The sequence below is a fragment of the Sceloporus occidentalis genome, unplaced genomic scaffold, assembly GCF_023333645.1.
Source record: "Sceloporus occidentalis isolate IW3139 unplaced genomic scaffold, rSceOcc1.0.p SCAF_1, whole genome shotgun sequence".
Taxonomy (NCBI): Eukaryota; Metazoa; Chordata; class Lepidosauria; order Squamata; family Phrynosomatidae; genus Sceloporus; species Sceloporus occidentalis.
Window position 1 is genome coordinate 147067080 of NW_028316981.1, and position 12839 is coordinate 147079918.

The following is a 12839-nucleotide window of genomic DNA, read 5'->3' on the forward strand; positions in this document are numbered from 1 at the left end:
TGCTCCCATTTCCTCTTGTGTTGGTGTGGATGACTTGCCCATTGCTCCTAGTATCCCTGGCAACAGCAGCCTGAAAATAAAGAGAGTAACAGGCTACTGACAGATAACACCATGTGGTGGCTACTGGTCAAAGGCCATCCATATCCTTGGCTACAGGTAAAAGAATGAGGGATTAGGTTGACCTTCACAGATAGCTGAAGCCTGCACCCAGATGTGCGATCAGAAGGGGAACAGAAGGGCAAGCATACCTGGAGGGTATGGTGGAGGTACACAGTCAAGCATCCCTTTCCACAGATGCTGGTGCACACCATGGCGAGAGATAACCAGAGCATCACCACCAACATAGCTGAAAGTCTTTTCCTCCCCACCCAGGCACTGGAAGTGGTCTGAGGTTTCCTTGCCAGAGACTGCCAGAGAGCATCCCAAGGGAGGTGTAACCAACCATGTCTCTACCACACCTACTAATCATTCATTCTTGCAATTAAGCAAAATGAGACATTTGTGCTCAGATTAATTACTGAATTTTCATGGGTAAGAGTGTCTATAAACTGGTTATTTCCAGGGTGACCAAAAAAAAAATCACATTTTAATGACTCTACAGAGCAACAAGGCCAAGCAAAGACACAGTGTGAAAAAAGCTGCCTCAAAAGCGGGAACAGTGCATCATTATGACACTATAACAGCATTGCCATCAGGCCTCCCTAAAGGAACTGAGCCCTCCCAGAAGGCATCTGACTCCATCCTGGCCTCTGAGGGAGAGAGGAGGTAGGCCCAGTGTCTTTTCTAATCGGGCCTAATCAGAGTAAGAAGAAGGGCCCTCCCTCCAGTCCATCTGTCCTGGTCCAGGCATCAGAAGGAGAGAAGATCTGCTGGACTTTCCCCCTTGCCCACCCCAATCCCTTCTCCTTTTGTGTCTTGTCCCTTTAGATTGTAAGCCTGAGGGCAGGAAAATGTCCAATTAACAATCTGTAAGCCGTTCCGATAGCCTTTTGGCTATTATTATTATTATTATTATTATTATTATTATTATTATGTGATAAAGCCCAAGTCTACTTCTCCCTGTTCTTCAAGGAAAGCTGATTCCTCTTGGGAGGGCATAATAAGTAGCTCTGTCTGTCATAGAGAAATTGTTCTTTAATAAGGAAAGAATGGAGGCAAGAGAAGTACTGAAATGCTGGCTTGTCTTAAAATTCTTGAAAAATGCCAAACTAAACAATAAAACAATTAGGGTACAATTGAGCTGAAGTCAGGCACTTTTCAGTGGCAGAGGTTAATTAAGAGCCCTTAATTTTATTCCAGTGGATATAATAATACTTAATTTTGGCTGGATTGTGCATGGAAGGAATTAGGAGTCAACATTTCTTTATTAGTTTATTTGAAGTGTTGTTCCTAGCTCACAACATTAAAAGAACAGTACAGTTAAAAACATAGAAAAGTGATACATTAAAACAGAATTAAATTGTTACAATATTAAAATTAATTTATTATTAAAAGAATAAAAATACAGTTAAAAAGAAAGGTCCTTTCTTGTGTCCCCACCAATTATGTTTGTGATGGTGGTGGGATGGAGAGAAGGGCCTCTCCAGAGGATCTCAGGGCCCGGGATGGCTCATAGAGGGAGATACAATCTGCCAAATAGCCTGGACCTGAGCTTTATAGGTCATAACTAGCACTTTGAATTGTGCCCATAAATAAACTGGCAGCCAGTGGAGCTGTTTCAACAGGAACATTGTGTGGTCTCTGTAACCTGCCCCTGTTAACAATCTGGCTGCAGCTTTTTCGACCAGTTGAAGTTTCCGAACACTGTTCAAAGGCAGTCCCAAGTAAAGCACATTACACTAATCCAAATGGAGCATAATCAAGGCATATACCACCAAGGCCAGATCCAGCATGTCAAGGAACAGGTGCAGTTGATGCAGAGGTTTGAAATGTGCAAAATGACTCCTGGTCACTGCAGAGACCTGAGCCTTCAGGTTCAAAGCTGAGTCCAGGAGTACCCCCAGACTGCAAACTATATCTCCAGAAGGAGTGTACTCCTGTTCCCTGATCTGCCTTCTGACTGACCAGGAGCACCTTTGTTTTGTCTGGATTAAGATTCAATTTGTTTGCCCTCATCCAGCCCATTACCAAGGACAGCCTCCTTGGATTGAGGTGGAAAGAAATAATAGAGTTGAGTATCATCTGCATATTGATGGCACTGCACTCCAAAACTCCAGATGACCTCTCCCAGGGTTTTCATGTATATGTTGAATAGCATAGGGGAAAACACAGAACCCTGAGGGACCCCACAGGCCAATGGCCAGGGACTGAGCAGGAATACCCCTCCATGAAGGAATAGAGCCACTGTAAAGCAATATCTCCAAGTTGAATTCCAGAGCGGTGACCCAGAAGGATACCATGGTTGATGGTATCGAATGCTGCTGAGAGGTCCAGCAGAACTAACAGAGACAGACTCCCCCTGTTGAGTTCCCTGTGTAGGTCATCCACCAAGGTGACCAAGGCTGTCTCTGTTCCACGGCCAGACCTAAAACCAGATTGAAATGGTTCTAGATAATCCGTTTCATCCAGAAACCCCTGGAATTGGGAAGCCACCAGACATTCCATTACCTTGCCCAAAAATGGTAAGTTTGACACTGGCTGATAATTATTCATTATTGTGGGATTCAGCGATGACAACATAAGAGGAAAAACTATTCGGATGGTTGAGATGGAGGGAAAAAAGACCAGACTCAAGCTTGACCTACACAGGGAACTGGACAGGGGGACAGGGGGACAGGGGGAATGTGTCATTGCCAATATAAGGAACAGATTTCCAGTACTAAGAATAGATCATGAACCGGAAGAGCTCTAATCTGAAGCCAGGGACATATTAAAAGAAGAATGCATAAAGACACTTCCAACAGACAAAAGGAAAGTGAAGAAACTATGGATGACAGATAAAATGCTACAGGCAATAAAGGGAAGAAGAGAAATAAAACAAAATGGAGATAGGAATAAACTAAGAACCATGAATGTAACTGTACAATGGCTAGTGTGCAAAGACAAGGAAAATTATTACAGTGGCAAATATATAGAAATAAAAGACAACAACAAACAGAGAAGAACGAGAGGCCTATTCCACAAGATTCGAGAAATCAAGGGAAAGTTCAAACCAAGAACCAGGATGCTCTACAACAATAAAAATAACATAATTCAAGACCAGGAAGGAATAAAAAGACGATGTATGCAATACACAGAAGAGTTATATAAAAGAGATGACAACACAAAGGACACATGGAATGAAGAGCCATATGAAGATGAACTCCAAATTCTAACAACTGAGGTGGAAGCTACAATAAAGGAAATGACAAAAAAAAAAAAAAACACGCTTCAGGAACAGATAATATTCCAGTAGAACTATTGCAATCTGCATTGACAGAGTCAACTCTAGTGCTAACCAACATATGTCAACAGATATGGAAAACAAAACGATGGCCAACAGATTGGAAGCAATCAATATAAATCCCCATCCACAAAAAAGCAGACACAAGAGACTGCAGCAACTATAGAATCATAGCACTAATCTCCCATGCAAGCAAAATCATGTTCAACATTCTGCAACATAGGCTCCAACCATAAATAGAGAGAGAAATCCCAGAGGTCCAAACAGGGTTCAGGAAAGGAAGAGGCACCAGGGATCACATTGCAAATATACGATGGCTATTGGAGCTTAGAAGGGTGTTCCAAAAGAAAATCAGCCTGTGCTTTATAGACTATAGCAAAACCTTTGACTGCATAGATCATGAAAGGCTATGGAACACCCTTAAAGACATGGGAGTGGAGTGCCAACACATCTGATAGTCCTAATGAGGAATCTGTATTCTGAGAAACAGAATGATTCCCAATTAAAAAGGAGTCAGACAAGGCTGCATCCTATCACCCTACCTATTCAACTTATATGCAGAACGTATTGTAAGGAAAGAAGGCCTGAACATGGAAGAGGGAGAAGTGAAAATAAGAGGAAGAAATATCAACAATCTGAGATATTCTGACAACACCATAATACTAGCAGAGAACCTCACAGACCTGGAACAACTACTAAGGAAGATCAAAGAAGAAAGTGCAAAGGCAGGTTTACTGTTGAACATAAAGAAAACAAAAATAACAACCACGGAGAACTTACACACATTCAAACTAGACAATGAGGAAATAGAAATAGTAAAAGAGTTCTCATATCTGGGATCTAACACTGATAGGAATGGGGATTGCAGTCAGGAAATCAGAAGAAGATTAAGAATGGGGAAAGTGGCTATGAAAGAACTAAAAAAGATCCTAAAATGCAAAGATATACAACTGAGCACAAAAGTTAGAATCATACAAGGCATTGTATTTCCTATTATTATGTATGGATGTGAGAGCTGGACAGTCAAGAAAGAAGATAGGAGGAAAATCAGCTCATGTGAGATGTGGTGCTGAAGAAAAGTGTTGAGGATTCCATGGACAGTCAAAAGGACAAAAATGGGTCCTAGAGTAGATTAAGCCAGAAAAATTCCTTGAAGCCAAAATGATAAGACTTAGACTGTCATACTTTGGACACATCATGAGAAGGCATGAATCGTTGGAAAAGACAATAATGTTAGGGAAAATGGAGGGAAGTCGAAAGAGAGGAAGGCCACATGCTAGATGGATGGACTTTATTAAAGAGACCATGAATATGACTTTTCAGGAGCTTGGCAGAGCAGTAGAGGACGGAGGGGAGAGGGGAGGGGCTGCAGATGTCTCATCAATAGGGTCACCATGGGTCAAGATTGACACGAAAGCAGTTAACAGCAACAACATCATACAGTGTGCCCTTTTCTTACGCAAGGGATCTGTTCTGGACCCCCCCCCCCCCCCCGTAAAGAGAACTGCATGTGCTCGAGCCCCATTGAAAGTAATGGGGCTCGTGCATGGTGCCCCATTAATCTTAATGGGATGTGCCGCCCCTTGTGCTCCACACGTTCCCGTGGGCTCCCTCAGCATATGCTGAAAGCCGCATATAGTGAGCCCACATATGACGCAAGCACACTATATTGGGCTAATTATCTTACATAAATAAAACATATATTGTTTTTACTATATAAAAATCACTCAGCCCATGCCCTCAACCTGTGAAAAATGTGCATTTGAAAACTTCAAACAAAGATTCAATTGTTTTGTCATCTGCAGTAATACTTTGTCTTACCAACTGGACTTTTTATTTTCATTGTGTTTTTAAATGACTAACCACTGAAGGGTTATGTGTATTCAGGAATCTAAAAGTAAATTTATATATATGAGAATCTATTTTTCCCCTTTTAAAAAGCTCTTCAAAATAATATCTGGTAAAAAAAATGAATACTAAACACAGAAATGGTAACAGAAAGTTAATTTTTAGTTTCTGCTGTTATCATGTAGATTGATTTTGCCTCCTATTTGTTTTGTTTCTTGATATAATAAGTTCAGATGAAAAGCAGTGGCAAGTCTACATTAAAACAGCAATAACAAGATTAGTCCAGCAAGAAGTTTACATTTGTGCAGAATGACAGAATTATTCTTTTACTATGTGACCTTGGACTGTCTTTGGCCTGTCTCCTACAGCTGCCAACTGTGCTGCTTGCTTGTAGTGTGAAAACATCAAATCATCACCAGGAGTCTGATATAATTATACTCTGTTATGTCCCTTATTTTACAAATGGTGAAATTCCAGAGACATTGCACTTGTCTTGGTTTGATTTCCAATAATCTGTCTCACGTTTTGTTACATTCGGGTTTATTTCCAAAAATACAAGTCAAGTATGAGTGGAGGCACAGCTTAAAACCTGCAAGAGAGGCTTTTTAAAATCATGACAGAGTGGCTTTTATATGGGGTGTGTTTTAGCTATCTTTTTAATTTGTTTATGTTTTTAATTTTAATTTTATACTGTTTTAACTAGGTTACTTTGTTGTTGTTTTTAATTGTAAATTTTTTTAATTGGTTTTATCTTGTGATCCACCTTGGGTCCCTTTTTGGGGGAAAGGTGGCATAAAAATGAAATCAATCAATCAATCATGACCTCTAATTTCCTCCATTAGAATTCCAGCGAGGAGTGACCCACATCTCAATTCTTAGAAAGCCTAAACATGGGGTGTACCTTATTAGTGTGAACTCAAAAACTGCATTTGACCTTTCCAAATTTTCTTTTGTTTTCCATTTTCTGCTGGCCAAATGGCCATAATAAAGTTGTTGTTGTTATTATTATTATTATTATTATTATTATGTTTGTTTTCCATTCACACCTGGTTGGTCCCTAAGTCTCTCCTAGTGGGAAGAGTACAGTAGTACAGGAAAGAGTACATGTGGCATGGGAAGGAGGTCAGTATATATGAAATACTAAGGGAACTCTGCATTGTATCTAGTCTGACATTCTTCTCCCACACGTTCATTGTCATTGGAAATCCATAGTAATTTTCTGATAAAAATGATGGCTGAGATTTTAGACCAGCTGCTTACTTATTGTCTCCTGGCTTGGCTCCCCACAAGTCAGAGATAAATCAAATATAAAAGTTTGAATTCTGTTCCTGAGCCTGGCTAGCCAAAAGGAAATACACTCATCCCTCCATATTTGCGGCTTTGATATTTGCGGATTTGGTTATTCACAAATTTGATTAATAGGTCCTTCAGTGCAAATCTCTTGTCAACTTTAACTAAAAGTTGCACTGAAAGATCTTCTAGAGATTCCTAGAGAGAATATTCTACTAGGCCTTTCTAGCTCCTCCAGTGCAGTTCTATGGTCAGTGTCTGTCAGACGTTGACCACAGAGTTGCACTGGAGGACCTAGAGATTCCTAGAGAGGTGTCATCTCAGGTAACAACATGGTGTTTTTGTTATTTGCGGTTTTTTCCATATTCACGGGGGTCTTGTGTCCTAATCCTAGCGAATATGGAGGAACAAATGTATAACCTAGACGCTAACTCCATACATAAAACAATGGTGAAAGGAAAGTAAATGATAAAACATGCCCTACACAACCCAGTCTAACACATCAACCACCACAACAGATTCAGACATGGTAGCTCAAACAAAAAGCAGCATGAATTCAGCTAATGAAAGTCCCAAAGGCATTTGGAACAAGTTCATTTTTGCAGCCTATCCAAATGTAAGAAGAGATAATAAGGAAAGAAAATCACCTTCAATGAGAAGGCCTTCCACAATCTTTGCTCAACAAGAAAGATTCTGTCCAGCCAGCCATAAGGGGACATCTCACAGGACCTTATCACACTGACAAAAAACCCAGCTGCTCCCCAATGAGATACAGTCAGGTTCCAGGTTGCTACCAGGAATTATTGCATATAATTCGCTGCCAATTCCACTGGGTGATTGCAGCCTGGGTGTATCCCGGGTCCCAGGCACACTTTGGAGGCTGCTTTTCCAAGTCAGAAAGCTACCGGCTTGGGAAAATTGCCTCCGAAGTGCACTTGGGACCTGGGATGTAACCAGGATGCAATCACCCAGCAGAAGCAGCAGCAAATTACATGCAATAATTCCCGGTAGCAACCCACAACCCAACCGTATCCCATTGGGGAGCAGTCGGGTTTTCTGGCATGTGATAAGGTCCCTAGTGTCTTGTCAGATATACTCTCCCAAGATGTTCCTTTGCTTTCACACAGAAATTCATGTCTAAAGATTTGCAAGCTTCATGTGTAGATTTGTTGTACATTTGAGTTCCCTTAGAGTATTCTTCCTAAATAAGTTACCTTGAGGCTCAGAACCACACATACTGTACACTAGCTCCATGCCCATAGGCCCCTGGTTTGGTAGAACTATATACTTATATTTGAGTAACCATGTATAAACATCCTGTCTAGATTTGCCCACGCAGCACAGGAATGTGAGGAGTTGAGTGGGCAGGAATCGGAACATTGGGCAGAGTACATGTAGCTCTGGAGTTTAGGCCCTACTTCCACAGTTTGATGATGTGGGCGACAGTTCCATACTCTCGGTCCTTGAACTTTGTGTGTCAATAAAGCAGTGTGCTTTCATGATATCTATCTGAACAAAAACCTTCTCTGAAACCTCTTTCTATGATGGTTTTGAGTAAATAAACAGGATTATGTAGATGTGACTGGCTTACATTCTCTGTTCCTGCATTCTCTTTCAAAAGTACTATAATGCATACTTGTTTAAAAGTAGATTTTTGAATTTAGCTGAAAGACTCTTTTTGCCAAGAAGAAAATAGGAAATTTTGCCTTCTCTTTCAAATAGCTGAGAATCAGTAAAATGCAAACATTCTAAAAAGCCATGGCTAATGGCAAAAGGGGGCAGAAATACTGTAGCCGTAAAGCCTCTGACATGTTCTTTTATGTAACAGATTTTATCTCAGTATATTTATTCATTGCATCTATTGCAGAGGAAACCAGTACTTGTTGAAAGATGTCAACATAATTAAACTATAGATGTCTCAAGGGAAGAAATGTTCTCTTTGCTCCACACAGATTCTTACATACTGCATTCATTTGTTGAGATGTCAAGAAAGTATTGCAGTTTAGTTCTTTAAACAACATGTTATGAATATGTGGTTAATACAAAGTAAATCAATGTAACTATGCAAATTGGCTAGTGCTTTCTCCAGTCTCTCAAAAACTCCATTTTGCCCCCGTTTCTTTCCCTCACTTCAAAATAAATAAATAGTCCTTCAGCAGTCCTGTCATTCAGGATCTAGAAATTGTAAAAACATAAATTTACAGATTATCTGGAAATGAACATGAAAACCGGAATGATATAAGATATAAAATTCTTATGTAGATATATATGGTCATTGTATGACATCTGTAGCTGCCATTTTTGATATGCATATCTGACTGTTTTTGAAAGGATAAGAGTAGAAATAATTATTTTTAGAAAATTTTGATGCCAAGTTTCTTGTTACTACAGTTTTGCTGGCTCCTATTTGGCACAATTCCTGTTATGATCTACAAACCTCCATAAAACTTGGGTCTTAATAGTTTAGGTAAATGTAAAGGTAGTCCCTTGACATAAATGTTTAGTTATAACTAACTGTAAGGGGCAGTGCTCATTTCCGTTTCTAAGCCCAAGAGCCAGCGTTCTCCAAAGATGAATCCAGTGCTCATGTGGCCAGCATGTCTGGACCGAACACTGTTACTTTCCCACTGAGACGTGATACCTATTTATCTACTTGCATTTGTGTGCTTTCGAACTTCTAGGTTGGCAGAAGCTGGCACTAGTGACAGAGCTCAATCCATCATGCAGCACCCAAATCTCGAACTGCCAACCTTCCAATCTTCTACTCGTCAGAAGTCCCATTTATTGAAGATCCAACAAAGAAACTTCTCCATGTCTGCTCCCAAGGGAAGGCAGGCTAGCCCTCTATTTTGTCCTGCTACCATCAGGCAAAGATATTTTTATTCTGATGGGCTTTTGGCGAAAGAGTTGCTGAGGAAGGGGTTTTTCATGGTGGTGGTGGTGTCTTTTTCCCCTTTTCTGCTTTTCATTTTTTTAAAAAGCACTGGTTGTTTTTACACAACAATTGGTTTAATTTTATTTTCATCTTATACTATTTTGATTGCAACCCAACATCCCCTCAGCATAGCATAAAAAATCACATGCAGAAATATGCTATGCTAACACTAAGCGACCCACTAAACAGAGCAGCAGCATTGTGCAAAGCATCAGCAACTGGATGCTGCTGTGCAACTTCTGACTGCAATGTGAAATGTGGAACTGCAGTGTGCAACTTCAATGTGCAACATTCTTGTATGTACAATATATTTTGCTATCAGCAGCACACACCTGTTCTACTATGGCAAATAATTCGCCCCATAGGTGTACACACGTATGTGTCATTAGCTGGATGCCAGCCATTGTACAGTGGACTCTCTCCTTACATGGGGGATCCGTTCCAGACCCCCCCCCCTCCACGTAAGGGAAAATCCACGAATGCTGGCGCCTCATAGGAAACAATGCACACACCATTGTTTTTATCATTGTGCGGTTTCCGCATAAGCAGGAAGCCATGTATAGTGTGCCCGCATATGGCACAGGCACATTGTATTTCTAATTGTACTGGTTTTCTAAAATCATGTTGTGATCTGCCTTGAATCCCAGACCTGGGAGTGAAATGGGTTATACATTTGGTTATACATTTATTAAATGTATTGAGTGTATCTACCTGACCCTGAAGGCCAGAGACAGTCTGGGGATTCTGTTGGTCTATTGGCCACCCCAGGCGCTAACAGACTTCCTGGCCGAGCTGACACAACTGGTCTTGGAACTGGTGTTGGAGGCTTCTTGTCCTGGGGGACCTCAACATCCCTTTCGAGGCCAGTCAAAATGCAACAGGTGCGGCTTGGGAGTTCATGTCTACCATGACTGCCATGGGCCTGTTGCAAATGGTTTCAGGGCCCACGCACTGTGCTGGTAATACCCTCGATGTCATCTTCAGTATGGACATGGAGACTCCGTGGGCAGAGATTTCTAATATCTCTGCCCTGTCATGGATGGACCATTTTCTGGTTGAGGCTCGAATCAAGGCTTCTACCTTAAGTCCCCCCGGGGGTGGTGGACCTATCAGGATGGTCCACCCTCGAAGGCTGATGGAACCCAAAAGGTTCCAAGAAGCCCTAGAGGGGTATATGGCTGGAGCTGACGGCGATTCTGTTGATGCCCTGACTAACATCTGGGATACTGATCTCTCCAGGGCTATACACAGCATCGCTCCCAAGCGTCCTTTCCGGCCTGCTTCCAAAAAACAACCCTGGTATACGGAAGACCTCAGGGAAAGGAAGCGGGCTGTGCAACGACTAGAGCGTAACTGGCGAAGACATCAGCACTTACCCGACAAGGCACTCCTAGAGTCACATTTGAAGGCCTACAGAGTGGCAATAAGTGCAGCAAAACACTCGTTTTATGCTACACGTATTGCGTCCGCGGAGTCGCACCCAGCAGAGCTGTTCAGGGTAGTGAGGGAATTAATACAAATGCCCCCCTCCCTGAACCCTATTTTAGAACCATCTAAAGCCTGCTGTGACAAATTTAACAACTTTTTTGCGGATAAAATCTCTCGGATAAGGGCTGATCTCGACGCCAGTATTTCTTCAGAATCTATTAGAGAGGTGTCCAGAGCTTCCGTGGACCCTGTTATACTGGATCACTTTGAGTTTGTTAGTACCGAGGAAGTGGACAAGATCCTTCGGAGTGTTAGGAAGACAACGTGCTCTCTCGATCCCTGTCCCTCATGGCTGGCAGCTCAGGGGAGGGATGCGGTGCTAACTATGTTGCACCGCATAATTAGTACATCTCTAAGAGAGGGACAATTTCCATCTAAATTAAAATTAGCAGTGGTTAAACCCCTGCTAAAAAAAACCCTCCTTAGACCCCCTGATTCACAACAACTATCGCCCTGTATCGCTGCTGCCATTTTTGGGGAAGGTGATCGAGAGAGCGGTCGCCTTCCAGCTCCAATCGATCTTGGATGAAACGGATTTTCTAGACCCATTTTAAACCGGCTTCCGGGTGGGCTATGGAGTTGAGACTGCCATGGTCGCCTTAGTTGATGATCTCCGTCTGGGCATGGACAGGGGAAGCATGTCCCTGTTTGTGCTTTTGGACATCTCAGAGGCTTTCGATACCATTGACCATGGTATCCTTCTGGAATGCCTGAGGGAGTTGGGTATCGGGGGCACTGCGCTCCAGTGGTTCCGATCCTACCTCTCGGGTAGATTCCAGATGGTGCAGCTGGGGGACGTTTGCTCTGATAAGAGGGCACTTACATCTGGTGTCCCTCAAGGAGCTATTCTGTCCCCCATGCTATTTAACATTTACATGAAACCGCTGGGAGAGATCATCCAGAGATACGGGGTGCGGTGTTATCAGTATGCTGATGACACCCAAATATGTTTCTCTGTGTCTCCGACTGATGCAGTGACTAGGGATGGCATCTCTCCTCTAAATGCCTGCTTGTAGTCGGTAATGGGCTGGATGAGGGGGAAAAAACTCAGTTTGAATCCAGAGAAAACGGAAGTACTGGTGACAGGTTCCCCGGGTCTGGGTGGCGAGATTTGCCATCCGGTCCTGAATGGGGTCACACTCCCCTTGAAGGACTCAGTCCGCAGCTTGGGAGTGCTCCTAGACTCGTCGCTCCAGCTGTCTTCTCAGGTGGATGCAACGGTCAGGAGCGCTTGTTATCAGCTTCGGCTGATACGCCAGCTGCGTCCCTACCTGGACCGGAGGGACCTTGTAACTGTAGTACATGCCCTGGTAACCTCTCGACTGGATTTCTGCAATGCGCTCTACATGGGGCAACCCTTGTACCAAACCCGGAAGCTACAGTTAGTGCAAAATATGGCAGCGAGATTGGTCGCTGGTTGTTCCAGGTCTGACCATATAACACCTATTCTGAAAGATCTTCATTGGCTGCCTATTCGCTTCCGGGGTCAATACAAGGTGTTGGTAATGACCTATAAAGCCCTAAATGGCTTGGGCCCAGGGTACTTGGAGGACCGCCTATCCCCATACAATCCACTCCGCACACTCAGGTCGACAGGGATGAAATTGTTGGAGTTTCCCAACAACACGCTATGTGAGGACCTCACAGAGGGCATTTTCTATCCTGGCCCCTAGATCTTGGAATAATCTCCCAGATGAGCTCCACTCCATCACATCATTAGATCTTTTTAAAAAGAATCTAAAGATGTTCTTCTTTTCCCAGTTCTTCCCATTGTGAAAATCATATTATCCCTTACCCCCTTTCATTGACGACCTGGTAGTGTGTATATCGACTCCCCTATCCATCTGGCCCTTTTGTTGTTATGATTACTGTGTTGTTTTTAATGTTGTTTTTAAT